The 7,274-nt window shown below is 46.0% G+C and overlaps 1 long non-coding RNA gene across 1 annotated transcript in view; it reads left to right on the forward strand.

The window, feature by feature from the left end:
• The window catches only part of LOC119596366, an 80,104-nt gene extending 77,083 nt beyond the window's left edge, over positions 1–3,021 (forward strand). The window contains exon 3 of the long non-coding RNA XR_005230757.1: positions 2,034–3,021. This is a non-coding gene — a long non-coding RNA (uncharacterized LOC119596366). The remainder of the gene's footprint in view (positions 1–2,033) is intronic.
• Positions 3,022–7,274: the final 4,253 nt, after the last annotated feature.

A 7,274-nucleotide genomic window follows, 5' to 3' on the forward strand; every position in this document is an offset into this window, starting at 1 on the left:
TTGACGACGTGTGTGGGGAATGTTTGGCCTCATTAGCTGGCATTGTTGTGGGTTGAACGGGGTGACCTTTGACCCTGCGCTGGGAAGGGGACGCGGTTGATGGATGGAATTGTGATTATTTTTATTTCTCTCTCTCTCTCTCTCTCTCTCTCTCTCTCTCTCTCTCTCTCTCTCTCTCTCTCTCTCTCTCTCTCTCTCTCTCTCTCCTCTCTCTCTCTCTCTCTCTCTCTCTCTCTCTCTCTCCTTCCTCTCTCTCCTCTTTCCTCTTTCCTCTCCTCTCCTCCTCTCCTCCTCTCTCTCTTCCCTTCCTTCTCTCCTGCACCCTCTTTCTTCTTACCCTTTTTCTTTTCTTTCCTCTTTCGCCCTCCTCCCTCAAGCACCTTCTTCCTCCCTGCCTCCCTCCCTCTTTCCTTTCCCCTTCTTCCTTTCTTCCCTCGTGCACCTGTTCCCTCTTTCCCCCTTTCCTCCCTCCCTCCTTCCCCCTTTGCTCCCTCCCTCCTTCCCCCTTTCCCTCCTCCCTCCTTCCCCCTTTCCTCCCTCCTCCCTCCCCTTTCCTCCCTCCCTCCTTCCCCCATTGCTCCCTCCCTCCCTCCCCCTTTCCTCCTCTCCTTCCTTCCCTCCTTCCCTCCTTTCCTCCTTCCCTCCTTCCTCCTTTCCTCTCCGCGAAAGAAAGCACAAAAACACACACGAAGAGTCGGATGCGATCACAATTAACTCCTTAATACTCTTGAGGAGGTTAAATTAGTGGTTATTAATTCAAATTACAGATTATTAATTCATATTACGGGGTCCGGAGAAAGGGGTTGAGAGGGGGAAGTAAGGCAGGGAGAGATAAAGGGGGAATAAGAGAGTTCAAGAAAGAATATCCAAAGGGAAGGTGGGAGTTAAGTTCTGAATTAGAAGTTGAATTCGAGAAGATGTACATTTCATTGGTTAAATTCTAGGGATATAATTATAAGTATAAATCTAGATTAAATTGACAGAGCAGATAAATTCTAGAACATAAGTTTCCAGAGGACTGTTGTAAAAGCATTTTGCTTCCGGTGTTATGTATGTATATTTTTTTTCATTCAAAATTATTTTCACCCGTGATATTTTTGTTACTTAGTTGAGATTTATTGCCATTGATGAAAGCATGATTGTTATTGTATCACCAAATACGAGGTTGGGCATCGACGTTGTAATTAGCGTTAAGTGCGCTAATTTTCCCCCTCGTATCGTATCGCCGCCTGGGTAATGATAATCATTTAGATATCATATTACTTAGGCGCTGGGTGGGGTCTGGTTATGGGAGAGGCGGCGAAGGGGAGAGGCTGAGCGGGAGAGGAAAGGGGGCAAAGTGTGATGGGAAAGGGGGAATAAGGTGTGATGGGAAAGGAGGGGGGAGGGCGAGGTGTGATGGGAAGAGGTGGCGCAAGGTGGGATGGAAAAGGGGAGGGTAGGCGTGGTTGGATGGGTGGGTACAAGGCGGGATGAGAGGAGGGGGGATGAGAAGGGATAGGATAGGGGGGTGAAGGAGGGGTGAGAGGGGGCAGAACGGATGGGGGGGGGGCAAGAGAAAGAGAATTTTCCCCCGTTTTCTTTCAAGTCACAAGCTTGCTGGAATGATCAGGCAGCCAAACGGGGCGGCAAAATTTAATGAGGCCGATATCGAGGTTGAGTCTTTTTTGTGGGTAGGCTGTGCGTGCGTGCGTGCGTGCGTGCGTGTGTGTGTATCAGCGTGTATGGAGGAGAAAATGGGTTAGGATGTTTTTGCATTCCGGTGTGTGGGTGTTTGTGTGTGTTTGTGTTCGTATTTGTGATGTAAGTGTGTTTATACATGTACGCATGTTTGTGTATTTATTTGTGAAATAAAGATGATGAGTACTGCGAAATGAAAATAGAATAGTGATAAAAGTAAGTAATTTGTAACTATTCGTGTAAATGAAAAAAAAAAGTTATTTGTAAGTATTCGTGTAAATAGTAAAAATAAGTAATTAATAAGTATTCGTACATTAAATTCCTTCACTCTAACCCATCTTTTCTCCCCGCAGGATTCTTGGAGTCTATAGAGGTCCAGCCAGACCCCACAGAATCTCCCTCCACAGGTAAGTCTTAATAACTTCGCAATTAATCTTGATTGCAGGTAGCAGGCATTTACGAGCTCTTTGTTGCTCGTTAACAACTTTGTTGCCGACTTTTTAATAATCTCGCCTCTCCCCCGCCTGGGCTTGTTTGCAGTCGAGAGCCGTTGGTGAAAGTTTAACAGCTGATGATGAGAATTCTGATAGCAGGTAAACTACCTAGAAGTAGCTAAAAACGTCATATACAAAAATGTATTTATTGAAAGATCAAGAATTATCTGCGGCCAGGTTTTGGCTAATAAGTTTCGGGTTTGGAACGAGATTCGATGAACTGGAATAGAAATCGCGGCAACTCCAATAATGATCATCTCAGGGATGGAGGAAGTCATGCAAAAGAAGCTCCAGTGAAATTGAACAAGAGAATCAAGAAATATCCCTGAAGTTCCAAAACTTTTTGAAAATCTGAGACGTCTTCTTGACAAAATCCTTGATACAATCCCAGCGGGTGACTCGAGTCTTTATAGCGGAGATCTTTTGTCTGTCAGAGGAAAAGGATTTCGGGCATTCCTTGCAGAGAGATTCATAGGAGAGGCATGCGGGGGAATAGGACCTGAAGGAGGCGCGCGCGGAGCAGAAAGCAAGACGCGGTCCTACGGGGATGGGGGAGGATAGCGGAAAATAAGGGGGGGGGGTAGGATAGGGGAATATGGAGTGCGGATGAACAGTCCCCTTCAGAGAAATGGGTTTGGGCGATATAGGTAAGTGCGGCGGTTCCATCGAGATAAATCCAGAGGCACAAACACCAAATTCCTCTATAGTGCGCCAATCCGGTCAGATCAAGAAAGTCAGTGCGCGACTCTTGGTAACAAGTCTAGCATAGATCACAGTGCAAACCGAAAAAAAAAAAAAAAAAAAAAAAAAAAAAAAAAAAAAAAAAAAAAAAAAAAAAAAAAAAAAACTGCACTTTTAACGTCGCTCGGTAACGAACGTCAACCAAAGCAAGTGCGATGAGGACCGTGGCATACGCAGCTCATGTACTTTCCAGACCAGGATGAAAGGATGTGATAGAGACTCCCTCCTCATGACTCGAAAGTGTGGCGGAGCAGGATGGGGGAAGGTCGTGGAGTGGGGGGGGGGCTGCACATGATTGGGGTAATTCTTGACTCGAAAATGTAACGGAACTATGTGGGATTTGAATTGGTAGGGGGGGGGGGGCTCGACAGTGTGGTGGAGACGGGTGGGGGAAAGTCGTGACTGCACGTGATGTGGCTTCTCATGACTCGAAAGTGTGGCGGAGCAAGATGAGGTCGCGATAGGCAACAGGGCTGAAAGCGGATTATAAGTTACTGAAGAGGATGAGGATGAGTAATTAAGGGTCTCTTATTAAGGATGAAGAAAGATAGGACGGCGCAGCTCAGGAAGATAGAGACGCTGAGGATTTAAGATAGACGATAGAGGAGAGAGTTTCAGGACTGGTGGCCAGGAGGTACGTGAAGAAAGGTGAGGATAGAGAATAGGGATAGAAGGGAAATGACTGGCGAGAGGGATAGGGGTTCCCTCAAGTTAAAAAAAAAGGTTTAGGACGAGGATAGGTGAGGAGATGGCGTCCCTCCAGGTGAAGATCAAGACGAGGATAGAGGGTAGAATCTCTTAGGCCCCAGACGGAGACAGTGAAATAAGAAAAGAAGGTGAGGATCGAGTGAAGGTAGTCTAGACATGCGAAAAAGTGAGAGGGCACGGTCCTTCGGGAATGGGTCGGGAGGCGGAGGCCAGGCAGCAGGAGGAGATGAAGGTGCAGGGGAGCCGAGGGTCACGCGTGGACAGTCCCGCTGATTGAATTAACCTCAAACACACACGCGGGTTTGTTGCAAGGATGGGCAGGGAGGGAGACTGGATATAGAAATATATTTTTATTTTCATGTGAATTTGGATTTTAACTTTATACATACGCGAGCACGCTCACAGCGTGTACACACGCATGTACACGCACACGCACACGCATACGCGCACACACACGCACACACACACGCGCACACGCACACGCACACGCACACGCACGCACACACATACGCACGCGCGCACACACACGCACACACACGCACAAACACACACACGCACACACACGCACAAACACACACACACACACACACACACACACACACACACACACACACACACACATATACACACATATACACATATGCATGTATATATATATGCATATATATATGCATATATATATGCATATATATATGCATATATATATGCATATATATATATGCATGCATATGTGTATATGTGTGTGTGTGTGTGTGTGTGTGTGCATATATATATGCATATATATATATATATATATATATAATATATATATATATATATATATATATATATATATATATATATATGCATATATGCATATATAATATATATAATATATATATATATATATATATATATATAAATTATATATATATATATATATATGTATATATACTATATATATATATATATATATATATATATATATATATATTTGAATGGTAAAACACTCTATCGTGTTGATATTATGGTGAAAAAAAAACACAATGCACAAACTATATTTATTGAAAACGAGACAACAGTTTCGAAATGTATGTATGTATGTATGCGTATGTACGTATGCATGCGTGCGTGTATGTGTATTGCTTTCTTCTTTTATATAATGTAACCCTTTTTCTGCTGCTGCGTTATGTTGTGGAAGTGAAAGGGCCGTGCAGAGGGGAGGGCTGCGAGGACGCTGGGAAGATTGGAAACAACGCAGGACGGAGAGGGGCAAGGAGGGAGAGGGAGAGGGAGAGGGAGAGGGAGAGGGAGGGAGTGGAGGACTAGTAGTCGCCGGCGATGGTGATGATGACGATGATAAAAGGCGCAAAGAATAGGTACGAAGGGAAGGGAGGGCATAAGGGAGAGGGAGGGGGGGGGGGGGGGAGGGAGGGTGGGAGGGAGGGAGCGCTTCGGGGCAAGGTTTTCCACTCTTCGTAGGGGGAGAGAGATTGCCTCGGGGGTTGGGGGATGCGGGGGGTTGGGGGGGTTCGTACATTGTTCCGTATCGTGCATTATTGTCTACGGCGGAGGATGGGGTAGTGTATGGTGGGGGGGGGGATAGAGGGCGAAGGAGGGGGAGGTGGTGGAGGTGGAGGTGAGGGAGGATGTGGTGGAGGTGGAGTTTAAGATAATGGTGGCGTGAAAAAAGAAAAAGAAATGAAGATAAAGTGGAAGAGGACGAGTGAAAGAGATATAGGAAAGGTAGAAGTAAGAACACGGGGGGAAGGGGGAGAACTGTTGAGAGCTGTTGAGGAAGTAAAACGAAGAAAAAAAGTAAATATGGAAGGAAGAGGGGGGAAGAGATGAAGGTAGGAACAGACAGGCAGATAACCATAAAGACACGCATACAACAAAGAGGGAGACATACACTCAGACAGACAAACAGACACAGAAACAGACAGAGAGCTTGCGTCTGAGATTGGGGAAACGAGTGGGTTAAGTTGAAGGAAGACCCGCTGAAAATGCGATCGGGAGCGAGAACAGAAAGGCAATAGAAAGGCTTCCAAGAGCGGAGCACCCGGGAAGGAAGGGAATCCGGAGCCCCTGCTTTGTGTCGCTCCGAAGAATGCTCTTAATTGGACAGTTTTACTCGCCGTTTCCGCCCGGGCATGGGTGTCGCGGCGGGGCGTTGGGCATTTGCGAACGTGGAGGCCGAGGCTGTGGACGAGGAGCCCGGGCTAGGGTTTCTGGGGAGGGTTTCCTTGTGAGGGGGACCGGCAGTCATGGATATGGCCATATGTGCTTTACGTAAACCACGTGCAGTGGAGGCATACATGTTAAATATGCATACATATGTCTGTGCATTACATACGCAACATATGTCGCATGCATATTTAACTAGGATACATACAAACATAGTTACACTCAACTTTTTACGCTGAAGTTTGTGATTATGTCATTTCTCGAGTAAAAGTATGTTGTTCACTGGTTTTATGTCTCTTGGGTATACAACAAGTGTTTGTTACAAAAAATAGTAATTCAGAAGTTATATCGGCGAAGTGTGGTAAAACATATTACTATAGGAGAAAAAGATGCAGCTCTATGTGAACCACTTAGCAGAAGAGTTTTCAATATTGCTGACGCAAGCTTCGTCAGCAGAGAAGGTGCTCGAACCCAAAACATGTACCTTCGAGTCAGGATCATACAAGTGATGTGAAATTTGTACGTGCACACGCACACGCACACACACACACGCACACACACACACGCACACACACGCACACATACGCACACACACGCACACACACGCACGCACACGCACGCACACGCACGCACGCACACGCACGCACATGCACGCACACGCACGCACACGCACACACACACACACATATATATATATATATATATATATATATATATATATATATATATATATATATATATTTATATATAACACACATATACACACACATACACACACACACTATACACACACACTACACACACACACTACACACACACACACTACACACACACACACACACACACACACACACACACACACACACACACACACACACACACACACACACACACACACACACACACACACACACACACACACACACACACAAAATACACGCAAACAAACTTCACGTAGAATAAACCAAAAAACAATAGCCCCAGAGTAAGAAGCCTCTTCTGGGCGATGGATAAATTTCCACCTTCTGGCCTTTTGAGCTCTGGTGGCCTTCGTTCAGATATGGACGAACGTGTTTCGCTCTTCAGGTAAAATGTCAAGTTTTACGCCATGTTGCGGGAAGAGGGGAGCTGGAAGGGGAGAGAGAGAGAGGGAGAGAGGAAGAGGGAGAGGGGGGGAGATGGGGAAGAGAGGGAGAGATAGTAGACAGAGAGAGAGAATGGGAGGGGAGCTAGGCAGGGAGGTAGACATGCAGGCAGACAGGCAGGCAGGCAAGCAAGCAGGCAAGCAAGCAAGCAAGCAAGCAAGCAAGCAAGCAAGCAAGCAGGTAGGCAGGCAGGCAGACAGACAGACAGATAGGAAAAGAGGAAGGCTTAGGGAAACAGAGCTAAAGGAAGGGGAGCAGTGAGATGGAAAACCAATAAATGGGAAAGAAACGGAAAATGGACGAGCGAGCGAGCGAGAGAGAGAGAAAAAAGAGAGAGAGA

Source organism: Penaeus monodon, chromosome 37 (assembly GCF_015228065.2).
Source record: "Penaeus monodon isolate SGIC_2016 chromosome 37, NSTDA_Pmon_1, whole genome shotgun sequence".
Classification (NCBI taxonomy): Eukaryota; Metazoa; Arthropoda; class Malacostraca; order Decapoda; family Penaeidae; genus Penaeus; species Penaeus monodon.